This window comes from Lycorma delicatula, chromosome 2 (assembly GCF_047948215.1).
Source record: "Lycorma delicatula isolate Av1 chromosome 2, ASM4794821v1, whole genome shotgun sequence".
Classification (NCBI taxonomy): Eukaryota; Metazoa; Arthropoda; class Insecta; order Hemiptera; family Fulgoridae; genus Lycorma; species Lycorma delicatula.
In genome coordinates this window covers 147660642-147676452 of record NC_134456.1, presented here as the reverse complement: position 1 = coordinate 147676452, position 15811 = coordinate 147660642, and the positions used below count along the sequence as shown (strand labels likewise).

General features: G+C 28.6%; 1 protein-coding gene across 1 annotated transcript in view; it reads right to left on the bottom strand.

The window, feature by feature from the left end:
* Positions 1-15811, bottom strand: part of LOC142319309 (uncharacterized) — a 250944-nt gene that overhangs the window by 65524 nt on the left and 169609 nt on the right. The window lies entirely within an intron of this gene.

The following is a 15811-nucleotide window of genomic DNA, read 5'->3' as shown; positions in this document are numbered from 1 at the left end:
TTTAATTTTTATTAGATTTTTGAATGAAAAAAAAGGTATCTATGTAAAATCTACAAGGGCCACACAAAAGGAACAACTGGGCCTCATGCAGCCCACAGGCCATGGGTTGGGCATAGCTGCTTTAAATGAAAAGCTTTTATTTCATTTCATGTTTTAAATGAATGTTATATTTGCTCTTACTTTCATCAACTTGTTCTGTGCCCATTTTGACATTTCTATTTTACTAAATAGGTTTTTGTCACAGATTATAGTAATGTAATTTATTACAATACAGTTATTAATGTAGGTAGGCAGCATCAAAGTAGCTTTGGTTTATAACTGCAGCTGACTGGTTTTTTAAGTTAACTGTATTCAGCTCATCCATGAACATTAAGTGCTATCACAATGTTCTGGTTCTATTCTAGTATTGCATTTATTTTAATAGTTATTGAAATAATATTTCCTTACTAATCTATTTTTTTAATCTTAATTAAAATTAAAAAGAATTAGTTTGACTTTTAACAGTCATGTTTTCTACAAATATTGTGAACATATATTTACATCATATTTACACTAGTACATATATTACAGTTCATTCTGAAAAGTTTGTTAGTGTTTTAATTTACAATAAATCACTTAATTTTATATTAATGTAGATGTTATCAGAAATATTTATATTTGCAGTCCTGTGAACATGATTCATTTTAATTCATTTTTATTGACAAACTTGAAAAAAAAGGAGATAGGTTTTCAGTTTCTTGTATGGCTATGCTTTTTGTATCAATAGATGGAGCGATATATTAATGTTATATATATATATATTTTCAAGGTTGTTCTTGTAACTTTAGATAAATTCTTCTGGCTAAAAAATTTGTATATGAGGCATTGATGACATTACATTTTAGGCAAAATTTAAAAAAGGGAAGATTAGTTTACACAATTTTTTATTTTTTCTATAGTGATGTTATAAATTGATCTTTAGCATGATTAAAGTACCTATTAAGTTACTTAAAATTACAAGGTTTTAAGTCGATCAGATGTACGGGTGGGATATATTCAATACTAACTCCCCATCACCTGCACTGTATGGTTACTTGAGTTTCCCGTGGCAGTGAATTCTTTTATTTTATCTTCTTTAGTCAAGTAACCGGAGCTAGGTGCACCCTGTCGCATGTACAATTACAGTGTTGGTTGAGCCACAACGCCGTGCCGTATACCTTCGTACCCCTTAAAAATTAGAATTAAAGAAACCCTAAAATGGTTTTTTAAATATTTATCTGAGGAGTATTTGCAAGCCCAGATCTACTGAAATTCTAGTTTACTATAGTCAGGATTGGGAAAATTTACAATCATTGTTCAAACATTTTTTTTTTTACATTTCTTCATCGCCTTTCAAGGTTGAATTTCAAAAATGTAGAAATTGGTTTATTGACATGAACGTTGTAATCACCAAAAATCAGAGTGGTTTCTTCATTTGTTACTGAGAAATTAAAAAAAAATAACAGGGTTTAAAAAAAAATCAAAAATCACTTTTAACACTTTTAATCTCTGATTTTCAAAAAATATAGAATTCAATTTTTAGATATTCATATTAAGATTATACACACCAAAAATTAAGTTGATATCTGTGTCTGTTACTGAGAAATAAAAAAAAATCTAATTTCATTGTTATTCCATTTTAACCCGTTAAACTCAGAATTTCAAAGTGGATTTTCTTAGTATGTACTTACACCACAAGGAGAAAGTGTATATAAATTTATATCAATATTCAGTAGATTTTGCTGGGCATTGATCATTCATGACATATTATTTTATTTATAAATATAGCGTTTTGATTTTCTGCTAGCAGAATGTATTGACTTTTCGAATTACCAGTTTTGGAAAGTCCAACATAAAATTGCCCATGAGAAAAAGAGCTGATGGTAAATCAATACCAATGTTTTTAAATGTCTGACCTTGTGCTTATTGATTGTTATAGCAAATAAAAGTTTTATAGGGAATTGCAGCCTCTTGGATTGAAATGGTGAGTGTTAGGAATGTGGGGTATAAGAGCAAGCTCTGCTGCAGCTGGACCTGTCAAAATAGTAGCCTCAATGATGTGATGTTGCATAGTTTTGATTTGCAACTTCGTGCTTTTATGTAACCTTGGAGGGTAAGGTTTCGTAGTAAAATAATCGGAACTCCCATTTTAAGATAAAGACTATGAGCTGCAAAACCTGCAGGATTAAGAGAATTAAAAAGTTGTAGAGGATAATGGACTGCATCTTCAGTATTGATTACAAAATCTACAGATCGATATTCCTTGTTTTGCACTTCAACTTTTTCAAAAATCATATTATTAATTTCAAATTTTTGAGGAGTTATGATAGATCTTTCGCAAAGCCACTTGTACGGTTTTTGTGAAAGCTTACTAATTTCTGGATAAATATTCGAAATAGGTCATCCATTGTATGCACAATGGTACCAGTGTTTTCTTCAACAGTAATGTAACCATCATTGTGAGGAAGAGTCCCATTTCCAATGTTTAGTAGTGGTAAGGGAAAAAGTTAACATCGCCATCCCCAAGATGAACTCTCATATTAATTTTTAAGCTAATAGTGTGGACAAATTTCCATGTGGGTGATGATTGAAGGCATGTCTTAACATCAGCAGTCCTAGTTCCTTTCGTGATAACATGCAATGTTTGCCGAAAGTCTCCAGCAAACATGAAAGTTATACCACCCATCAATTTACTGCATGATCTAATATCTCAAAGGGTTCAACCAGGTGCTTCAATATGAGCTCGATACTCATTGTGCATTCATCTCACACTATAAGTTTAGCTTCTTGTAAAATTTGTTCAACTGGACCATTTTTACGAATAGAACAAACAGGTTCTTTCAATCATTCGAAGTTTCAATCACTTGTGAACAACATCACGGACAATGCTTTAGGGATGTTTAGTTGACAAACAACATTAAAAACTGAACATTTTGGTTTTCATTGGAAAAACAATTGAATTATTCCTATTTTCAGGATTTGTTTTAGGCCTACCTTGTGAGGTCCTTTCAAAATGATTCTGGTTTCCAAAATCTGTTTATACCACTTACTTTAGTCACTCTGAGAATTTCTACAACAGACTTTGGTATAATCTCTTTGTCACTGATTTTATTTTTGCGAACCACTACATGCTGTGTGATTTTTCTTGTGGCAACATCAAGGTACAGTAACTCAGGCTTATATCAACTTGGCCTGTGCCACAGTCTTGCGGCTACTATCTGATGGAGAATGTGTAAACTAAAACTTAATTGTTGTTGCTTCAAGATTACACATACTATTGAGTGTTGGAAAATAAAAACTATATTCATTCTTGAAACACAAATTCTTTTTTTTGGACATCCAGTATATATATATTTTAATTTCTTGAAAGAGAAGAATTATATTTACGTAGAGATGAATTAAAAAAGAGTGTTTTTGATTAACTGTACCATTATTAATGATATTTTATGATTATGATTAATGATTCATTAAAGATTTTTTAAAAATAAATATTAATATTAAATAACTTTATGGTATTGTACAAACAAATAATTATTTCTGTGACACATCCTGCACTAACTTTTCATAATAAAGTGAGTGTTATATCAAAATGATAGCACTATGGATATTTTTCACAGATTTTAAGGCAAGAAGCAGCATGCGTACCTTTAGTTTAACTGTCGGTATCCATTCTGTTTTAATACTAATGTGTAACTATAAAAACTGAACTAAACATTATTTAGCTTTAGAAGTAAATTTTTAGTAATATTTCTACAGTGTGAACATTTTGTCTATAGTGTGAACGTTTTTTGTATCATGTTAAATAGTGACTTTCATTGGACGGTCAAATTTATTTCATGTTGTACAACAAATCATCTTTATTTGTTTGTTTGAATTGTAATACTATTAATTATTTATTATATTTAAGAGATATTTCTATCTAAAATATAATATTGTTACACCTTAAGGTTCTTTCAAAAGAGTAAGTATTCAGATTACAAAAATGGGATGTCAAATTTTTAGTAAATTTTAACATTTCCTTGCACATTTAATTACCCCAAAAGTTTTTACCTTTGCTGTTAAAAAAATCTGATGTGGACAACACACAACTTCCTTGCACGCCTATTAAATTACATTTACACATTTTTTTTAAAATGAAAAGTATATAAAATTTTATTTCATTAAAAACTTCTGATATTTTTCGTATTTTTTGTTATTGAATTATTATTTATCGTAATTTTTTTTTACATTGTAAGGTTAATAATTATTAATAAATCAATATATTTAAATTAAAAAAAAAAAAAAATTTCAATTGTTGCCTAAGAAAAATATGACCTTAATTAGGCAAAATCCTGAGATACTGAGGGTGACCTTGATCTACAGGCTCACCCTCTTGACCTTGTAAGTTGAAAATTTAATGGCATCAATGCCCCATATATAGAAGTAATCTGACCAAGTTTGGGCAAAATCAGTTCTGTAGTTCTGGAGATATAAGGTGATTTAGAGGCCAACACCGAACACACTGTGTGTGTGTGTGTGTGTGTGTGTGTGTGTGTGTGTGTGTGTGTGTGTGTTCGGTTACACACACACTTTATTATTTATGAACATTAACATCTGGAAAATTTTCATCTGATTTTTTTTTGGGTTCCTTAGCTTCAAAATATCAAGATTCAGTGAAAACCCCATATGCCCAAATTGGACTGATTACAGTACTTTCCCTTCTAGAGCTATAGCGCTATCTAGACAGGAAAGCAATAAAATGATTTTTTTCTTCTATTTCCATATAACTTAGCACAATATTTCAACCTGTAAGAAAGAACCTTATTTTGTACCTGTTTCCATATTTAATAAATTAAGTAGTGATCTTAAAAAAAACCTTTCAGAAATTTATATTTGTAATTAAATTTTAAATGACATTAATTAGTTTGATTATTAGCCATTAATAAATGTCATAGAATTCAAAGAAACCATACTTAACATAATTTTGGTGTTCTACATTAACATAATTATACTATTGGCATTTTATTTTCCTCCAATTCTTAATTATACCTTTCCTACCTTCCGTTTTGATGCCCAGTTTACTTCCTTAGACATTGCACCTGTTGCATAACCAACAGATTGTAAGGAATGAATTTTATAATTCTATTGATTAATTATTAAAATATTTCATTTTACTAAAACAATTATTTTGGTTGCAAGATTTTTAATTATACTAATTGAATAAAATTGAATTTTTTTTTATAGGTTAACTTGCACAAATATACAATAATCAAATTCTTTTTCAATATTTCCAAAATTATATTTCTGTAATTATTTCATTATTTGTCACTATTACTCCATGTAATTAAATATAGTTTTATGTGTTACTATTAATTGTTATCAATTCTCTTCTTTATTTATTAATTTTTTGTGATAGTGCCAGAAACAAGGTTTTCCTGTGCTTTCCTATGATTCTTTCAGGCATCTACTAGATCAGTTCCTTGTTATCCACAGAGTAGACTATATAACTGTTCTTTATGTGATCTCTTGTTATAATGTATAATTATGCTTAAAACTGAATAAAATTGTTATTTAATAGTAATTAGTTTACCATAAATAGTGTTAACCATTGACATTTTTTCTTTTTTAAATGTACGTATCATTTTTAAGATATCACTTATGAAATAATGATTTGTGTTGTAATTGATGGAGATCCAGTCGTGTTGCTACATCTTTGCTGCATTTTATTTACTTTCTTTATCCAGTGAAAGTTGAATATAGATCTTTACATTTCAAGAGATGTTTGGCCTCTTTTGTATTACAATATATAATGAATAAAATGTGATATTTTCATTTTATATGAAGTTAAATTTTTCAATAATTTAAACATTTTATAGAATAAAATTAATTTTTAGTTAAACCAATTATTAGGTACTGGCTTCTCATCAATTTCTTCTGTGTTTAGTTCCAGCACAGATTAAGTTAATTCATCTCATAAGTAAATCTTTTATTCTGACTGAATGGTACGTTATAGTATACTATTATATAGATCTTACCATCATTATATTAGGCAGTGATATATGACAGTTATATGCAGATAAATTAATATGTTAAATAAAAATTATCTTTTTTAGAAATAATCATGACTTGAATTTTTTTCTTTTATGTGATTTATTTTTCTAAATTTGACTAAAAATTTTAAGTATTTCGTAATGATATTAAGAAAGAAATCTGTAAAATATTAATGAGATCCTAGTGGCTGAGAAAACCATTACAGCACTTAAAATTCTGGTTTTATGAAAGAAAAAAGTTGTTACAGTTACTACTGCTGTAGACAAGGCAAATCACAATCCTCTCAAGGAAATCAGCTTTATTATCACATTCCTTAAACAGTTTGTTTACATATCACATTATTGAGCATCCTACAAACAGTTAAGTTCTGGTCCTCTTTTTCCAGTAATTCTTTTATTAAATAAATAATTATTTACTCTCATCATATGTAACTTATGTACTTCTTTAATGCAGCATTCTATATATGGATAAACAGACTGAACAATTTGTGTAATATAGCCTAACACTTTTGTTTATATCAAATGAATTTTCAATTTATACTTAAAATATTTTTCTTAATTTTAAAAAGTGATGCTGTCTTCAGTTCTTAATTTAGAGATTATATTTCATAACTCTTTAAATAGAACATTGTGCTAAGTTAGGGATGTCTCTTTGCCACATATTTTGCATACTACATATAAAAGATACTAAGAATTTTTCTAACGTGTTATTTTTGCATGAATGCCTGGTGTGAAATATTGAAGAGAAAAATCTTACTTATAATTATTACATCTGTGTTTAAGTTGATTTATAATTTGAAATTTATTGAGTTATTTAATTGCCTGGAATGTTTCATGGAGTGCTATACTGGAAATTGAAGGATGTAAAGTAAGGTAAAAATCAACTGTTAATCCTGTTCTCAGTGAACTGGTTTTTGTAGATCTTCAAAGTTAAGAATCTTTTTGTTGTTCAATATTGCTATAATTCTTTTTTTTTGGCTAATGCTTGTACAATTATTATTTTTTGTATTACAAAAAAAAAGAAGCTACTGATCATTAAAATTTAAAAAAAATCAGTATTAAGAGATGTAATAAATTTTTTAAAAGCAATTTTAAAAAAAAAGATTAATTCACTAAATATATGGAATTGTGCTTTCAGACCCCATTTTGCTGCTGTTATGTGATATAAAAAATACAGACTGTAATTAATAGTTACAGTGGACAATGTTTTTAATTAGCTCGTCTTGGAATGATAAAGAACCCCTTTATTTATTGTCAGTTAGTATGTTTTAGTTGTGTTCAATAAAAATATTTGTTAATTTGTCAGATTTAGCTATAGTAGTATTATTGTGAACTTCATATCGTTAAACTGTGTTGAGTTTATGAATTTTATGTTTGTCAGATTTCCAGTTTGTAATTAATATTTTTATACACCAAATTTTAATTTTTATACATTTTAAAAGTAAATAAATTACCTTCTTTCTTGAAAACATATAAATTTTCTATGAATTTTGGTTGTTATAAAATTACCATTATGTATTCTGTCATTCATTGTATTCTGTCACAAGGTGGTTTTTTGATTTTGTTATGTTTTACATAATGTGTTTATAATTACTGAGTAGCCACTATGTCAGTCAGATATTTATTGCGTTGATCTCTTCATTGTAATTATTAGCTGACAAGGATGTTTAAATTGGATAATGAAACATATATAAGAAAAGTTGCATTTTTGTTATTTTATACTGTATAAGGTAATATAGGATAATAATTGTGATAATTGCACCCTGGGGTATAGGATCATTGTAGATATTGATTGGTTGCAGTGGTTTTCCTATTTGTTTTGACTTTGTATGTGTAAAGCAAAAAAAAAGAACCATTAGTTGTGTTCATATTCTGCTTTGTGAATTGTAAGGTAATTATTTATTTCATAGTCATCCATAGTTACACCTGAACTGAGCCCATTATTCCTACTTTTCAAAGAACTCTTAGAAGCATTACAACCAATATAAAATTTCTTGCAAATCATCTCTTACAGAAGCTGGATAATACATTAATGTTAAAAACACAAAAAAAAAATCACTAAACTTGACTAAGTAATATATTAGATGAATAATCACAACATAAAGAAAATATATTATTTGATCATTTATTAATGGAAGTTTTTCTGACCACTTCAAGCAAGTCACCATTAACAACATTGCCATTTTCAATGGCAGTAGCAAAGGAGATGTGTAAAGTTTCAAACATATTTTATGGAAGTACAGTTCTACATTTTGAGAAAGTAAGTAATATTAAAAATAATTATTAATATTTTTCTATTTAAAAAAAGCAAGCTTACAACTTTTTTCAGCTTAATAATTATTAAGTATTTGATTAATATAAATTATGAAGAAAATAAAAATTTAAATAAAATGAAAATTCTAAAATATGATTACATATGAAATTTCTATTTTTACTTAAAATAAAAAGTTTTAGGTGTTTATTAAGTTTTTATTTTGATTCTTTTTTTTACTTTTATTTCTAAATTGTTAATTGTAATATTTTTTTTAATATTAGTAGTTTATTTAGAATAAGCATTTTTAAATCAAATACTGTAATGTATTTTCTTATAAAATTTATATAAATTAATTTAAAAAATAAAATTATTTTTACGGTTTCTTTTTTCTTAGTTAAAAACTTCATAAAAGTATTGCTAATGAAATACCTCGCTCAGTTAATAAAAAAACTGCACAAACCTTACAATTAAATTCTCTAGTTCCTTTCACTAGATTTCTTTCACCCTTCACCAGACAATAGACACACCTCTAATTCTCTGTTTGCAGTCACCTTTCTCATAAATGTTCAAAATTTGAGAGAGTGAGATTGTATGAATGGTAGAGAGAAGGAGAGGTAGAGTGTTGAATTGGTCAAGAGAACTTAATTTACATACAGTTATTTCTTTGACAAAAAATTAGATAAATATTATACTTTGTAAAATATTATTTTACTTTTGAATTAGCTCAGAAAAAATTAAGATGTTATTAAGTTTTTCCAGAATTATTGGACTAAAAAAATTTGATAAGATTTACTTATAAAATTTCACAATTATGTTATCCTGTAAGTCATAAATTATGTTAATAAACTGTCTAATATGCCTTTAATTTTATTTAATGAAGTAAATAGTGTTGATCTTATTGAATAATGGGGTCATACTGTGGTCAAATCCAGAAATACCTGATGGAATGAAAAGCCCATGTAGCTTGTCCAAGCTGAATTGGCATAGATCTAACCTAGGCGATGATTGCCTAGCTAGCGCAGGGCTATAATATTCTACTTGTGGCAGACAGTATACATACGGTATAATAAATTTTACAGAATATATATAGTATAAATTTTTTAAAATTTTATAGTAATTTTTTAATTTAACTTTTTTATACTAATTTATGGTATAATTTTTTTTTTTTAGTATTTTTTATACTAATGTTTATTCCAGTCAGTAAACAAATTCACATCATAAATTTTTAAATTATTTTTAGTCATATTTTTTTATAAAAAAAATAAATAAATTCATAACCGAATAAAACAATACGCAAATCTTTAGTTAACTTACTTTTATCACCTATATTAACTCGCTGTTGGACATGTGTGTGATTCGTGGTATGGAACATTTCAGTTGAATTTTGAAGCACTTCTGCTTATCCATTTGCTCTGAAATTTTGCATACAGGTTTGCTCCTGATGACAACACATTTTAGTTAGTCTTAACATTTTTTTTTGGGTCTAGGCCAGGACATATTTTTAAATTATTTAAGTCTTAACAGTGCACTGAATCATTAAACTTTATTCATTCAGTTGTATTTTTCATTAGACATGACTTTTTTCAGAAATGGTTTGTTTCTTTAATTACATCATAAAATTTACAACAAGAAAGTTAGTTTAACATTTAGCATATGTTTAACAGTAGATACTGAAAGTCCTACCTCCTTTCTGCAGACAGACCAAATGTTCCCTGTAATTAAAAAAACTCAACTGGAGCAGATGTCTCAGGCAAAGACATCACAAACTCAACCATTTTAGAAATATTGCAACATGAAATATCAGTCTTTTGAAACACCTTAAAAATTGTTTTCCATTTCTCTTCAATAGTATCTGGTACTTTTTCAGAACTTGAATCACAATCTACTCTTTGGTTTTGAATTACATGGTTTAACAATGTATGTTTTGTCAAATAGGTCATCAATATTTATGGAACCTTTTATAATCTCATTAACAACTCGTGCACTCTCTTCTAAATCAGACCAGGCAATTTCAGTTCGTAAATTTATTCACTGAACTTACTAAATTTATCAAAACTGGTTCTCCACAATTCTAAGTATTGGATACTAAAATTTTAAAAGTTGTCTACACTTGAGAATTTTTGTTCCTGAACATCACTGTTTTCTTTTAGAGGCACAGCAATTCTTTGGCAGAAGATGGTATAAATTTGTGGGTTTTTCTTTCCTGAAGTTGACAAATTAATTCAGAATATGTCTGAAATGCTTCTGTTGCTCTGATAGAATTAGTTTCAAATTTCAGAACTGCATTATTAAGTAATTGTAGAGTACCATTAAAAATTTCAAAAACAGTTCACTTTCTAGATTTTAAGAAATCCAATAATTTTGGGCATTTTTCACAAGATTAGAAGTATGATTTAAGGCCATCAAAAATGGAAAGAATTCTTTCTATTGCAGGTAACAAACTAAGAAAGCTTGTGCTGCTATGAGATAATACTTTTTTGTAATCTGTTTCCACAAATTCAAAGAACTCTTTAAGTTTCTTACTCTTATTGTATCTATGTCAAAATATTTATACATTTTTATAACAATAATTACTATGTCCAGGGGTGGAGAATCACATGCTGTTTGTGCTGAATTGTGTACAATGTAGGCTGAACAACCAATTCCTAAAATAGGTCTATTTTAATTACTTTGAACTTTTCTGAACACATTTTCATTCCCCTTTCTCTTTACACCACTAAAATTACTGTTAGTGTTATCAGCAGTATAATAAACCAACTTTTCTTCAATTTTGTATTTTTTTCACACTGCAAAAGATACTGAATCAAAATTTGAGCAATTTCACCTGACACTTCATCAAAATTTAAAATTTTAACTTGAATTCCCTCCTGTAGACTGAAATATCTTACAACAATTCAAACAAGTTTTACTTCACTTCTGTTTGAGCTATACTGTTACATAATTAATATTTTCCAAAGAATGTAACATCAAATATAATTTAATTTAATTTATTTTTAGTATCATCAAATATAAATGGCAAAGTAATGCTAACAATAATTGTCTCAGTTTTGGTTCTAGCGGATGAAAATTTTGGGTCATATAACTTTTTAACCAGTTTAGATGTGTAGTCTGATGTTTTCACTATTATTGCTATTCCAATCTTTGGCTTTAAAAAAAATCTCTTATTTGCTGAAGCAGTAGCAATAATAGCACTCCTATGTTTAGCTATTTTCACATGGTCTTCAATATCACCTTTTACTTTATGTGCAACATAAAATTCTCCAGTACATAGTGTTCAATAAACACATTCATTGTTACAATTTCAAAAATTTGTATTCATGTTGCAGGTTAACATTAAACACATTTTCTTTAGCCCATTGCTAAACGATGAGACAAAAAACAAATAAGGGTAAAATGATCAAAAACATGCAGACGAGTTACCTCACACATGAAAACAACATAAACACACTGCCCCTAAAAAAAAAGTTGCCCCTAAAACGTTGTGGCGAGACCGGTAGCCACGCCTTCATTAAAATCGATGTCAGCGCTTGCTCCAGGGTTGGCTGAGAGATGTACTGCCGTAAGAGAAAGGTCTAAAATTAAAAAAAATCCTCGCCAGTCATAAATTTCTCAAACCCGGACAGCACTAAAACCCCAGGACTGTCCGGGTTAATACTGGATGTACGGTAAGCATAATTTTAGCAACCTAATCAAGTCGCTAAGATGCCCCTAAGTTGCTAAGTTAAAAAATGTCCCTTGAACTTATGCAACCTCGTTTATGGTACGGAACCTTTAAGTTGAATTTTGAAGGACTTCTGGTTATCCATTCGCTCTGAAATTTTGCATACAGGTTTGCTCCTGATGACAACACATTTTAGCAACATTTTCAAGTGGCTAAGAATGCCCCTAAGTTGCTAAGTGAAAAAAAATGCTCCTTGAACTTATGCAACCTCGTTTACTATGCATATTTTCTTAGTGAAATAAATTTTAAGTGAGATATATATTATTGTATTCAGTTACTACTAGAAATTCGCGACCAAAGTTTTGAGAAAATTTAGTACTTTTTAACCAGATCAGTATTTTCAGATGAAAATCGTAAATATTCCGAAAACGGTCGGTCCTAGTGCTCTGAAAAAAAAATTCAACCCTCCTCGATGATACCCCATCAGCTCCCAGTGATACCCATCAGATGATAATATTTTCAAGTGCCCCTGGGGCGCCTTTCGGAATATGCTATCACTTGTTATATAACTATATGACTACAATTGTAATTTTATGAAAGCAATTTTAGTAAAATTTTTCTAAATGTGATTAAATGTGCATTTTAATTTCTCTTGTTTAAAATGTTAGTTTCAACCAGTTAATAGGGTCACGTTTAAAAACAATAATTGCAACTGCTGTTTTTAAGATCGCATCTTAAAAACAGATGGTAAGTTTAAAAATTATGGGGGTCCTAGAAAATTTTTGATTCTCAATATGGGCGGTGGCCGAAAAAGTTTAAGAATCAACGATCTAAGAGGGCTGTAAGACTGCTCTCATTTTTGGCGGTAAAAACACTAACTTTATATGTGAAAGATTTTTGATGTGCGGAGGAGCCGGACGGTTGTCAGTGAGGAGCAGTACTTTGTCATTTTCAATCTAATTCACGTCACGTTTTAGTAACCGAGATGTAAAGATATCGCTTGTCATCCACACTTTCTTGTTACTTTCTTACATAATAGGAAACAATTTCAAATTTTTAAACCATCGTGGTTTAGTCCTTTTTCCTATAACCAGAAGTCTTTTTTGTGTGGTCCCAGTCTTATTTGTAGCGATTAGTACTGATAGTCTTTCTTTTGATAATTTTCCATCCGAACATATTTTGCCTTTAAAGCAAAGGGTTCTTTCTGACGTCAGTTTAAAAAAAACTAGATTCGTCAACATTATAGATTTTTTCGTCCGAATAGCCCTCTTTTAATTTTGGCCAAACGGTTTCTAGCAATTTTTCTGTCACACCAGTCAGAGCTGTTGCGGCCTCGCTACTTATTCTTCCCGACACGATATTGCGACACAGAATCGTTGTATCCAAACTAAGTTATTTCATGTGATTTGAATTTTTCAGAAAAATCGTTTGCCTTAGCTTACAATATGGGACTGCTAACAGGAATATTACTACCCGTCTGGTATTTAAAGTGTTTTAACAGCCCTCGGTCTACATCATTATGTTGACTAGGCTGTAATTTTTTTGATTTCATAGAATTTGTTTTAAAATATTTCTTAATTTTTTCACGGTTCTACCATATTACTGATATTGTCAAATGACTTAAGCCTAATTCTTGTGCAGTGTCCTTATTAGTTTCACCATTCTCTAACCACTAGATAATGTGCACCTTTTCCTATATCGTAAATATTTTTTGTGAAGTCATAATTAAATTGCTATTGAATGAATTACATAGAACACGTAAAATAAAATACTGATCCTGCACAAAATGATATGCTCACAGCAAAAGATTAATAACAACTGAGTGCGACTGCTTCAATAATCTGGTACAGGAAGAACATAAAAACAAGAACTACTGTACATACATAACAAGAAAGGAAATTGTGACTCTCATTTTCCACATTTTTTCAATCGTCAAAATATTTCTGTAGCTACAATGTAGATGTACCACAGAAGAGAATAAAAAAAAGAAAATTATTTTCATGTTCTAAAGAAGACATTTTATTATTGTAAAAAAAATTCAGTTTAAATAAGGTCTGATTTCTGATCGGAAGTATTTACAATCAAAAGAAATTTTATTTTTCCTTAATATCTTAGTTTATTAGGGTCACACTATTGGAAAAATTATTTGTGTTTGAAATTTAAATTCTGTTATAGCAGAAAAGAACATATATCTGTATTACATCCTTACATGTTATGATGATGGTTGATGAGAAACAATGGATATGTAGGTAAAGAGGTACCACAGTCTACATATGACAATATTGCTATTGACGAATGCTGTAATTTTGTGATTGATTACACTGTGTGTATAACTAATTATTTTGATCTATCATAAGCCAGTATGTTTTTTTGTAATCACTGTACTTAGCTAAGTTCCTGTGTAGAAGAAAAAAACATTTGACTGAGCGTGAAGAAATTATTTATTTTAAAAATATTTTTAAATCTGTGGTTTATAAGATTCATTGAATGAACTATGTGATTAAGTTTAGATTATATAAGGGATGTCAAATCTGGATTTAGTAAACTATTTTGGAAAGTTTATGCTAATTTAAAAAGAAGTGCTCATAGTACATTCTTAGTTTCCTACATGTCCTCTCAGATCATGAACTAAGTTTCAGTCAGATACATCTATAATCTGTTTGTAGATGTTTGAGTCAATTAGGTATTTTGATTTATGAAAAATGACTGCAAGAGAATTTTGTGTTGATCAAACATTATTACTTTTTGAATGATAAGATCGCACAGGAAACTAAAGCCAAACCGCAAAAATATTATGATGAATAGTCAGCTTTATTTATTTATCTGTTAGGACAGTTTACGAGTGCTTTGGTTATTTTTGAAGTGGTTGTTTGTTGCTAAACATTCCAGATAGCCTATTGAGAAATAGAACTGCATAGAAAATTGGAAATTTCCATGATATGGTGATAGAGGATAGAAGATTTAAATGTGTGAAATTCACTGAGACAATAGACACCTTAATGAACGAGTAGATCATATTTTATATGATAAGTAAGTCATGTAAGGTTTTCTAATAACAGTATTTTTTGTTTATTTTGTGAATTATTTTATACGTTATGTATTTTATGAAATAATATTGACATAATATCATTATGTTTGAATATATTTTATTTATTTTTGTATTCATTATCATTATCTAGTTCAAATTTTATCATTATCTAGAACAAGACATCCTTTTAATAATCACATTCACTTTTATTAAAACCTTCACTTAAAAATACTGCTGTATATCAGAAGCCAAGGCTATTATTGTTATGGTGAATAGTGTGAGACCAAAGTATGAAAGGAAAACAAGATTTCTCAATGATGTTACAGAAAACGTTTAAATAAACACACATAAAATTATGAGTACATAATTATTTATGTATATGTGGTGCAAACAATAATAGCCTATTAATAATAATATTTCTTTTCACATATGTTTGTTTTAAGATACCAGTATATTCCTATTTTAGTCCTACTTTTTCTTAATTCAGACTCTTTAGTAATATTGAATAATGTTATTGATATCTATTTTATATAACTTGGTATTATTATATATTATATAATAAAGATATGTATTATCTTTATTTAAGTTATAATTTACTAAAATAAATTATGTAATTGGAAGTACATTTTTTATTTTAAATAACGTTGATTGCTATAATCATTAAGTATTGCTAGCATCAGTTGAAAGTCTATCTATTGCTAATTTTTTGGTTCCTGGAAAAGACAGTGAACTACTCAAATCATTGGCGGTCTCTTTGTGGGCAATTATCTCCTGTTTGTTTTCTTGTTTTCCTTAAGTTATTTTTCCTTATCTGAGTACCA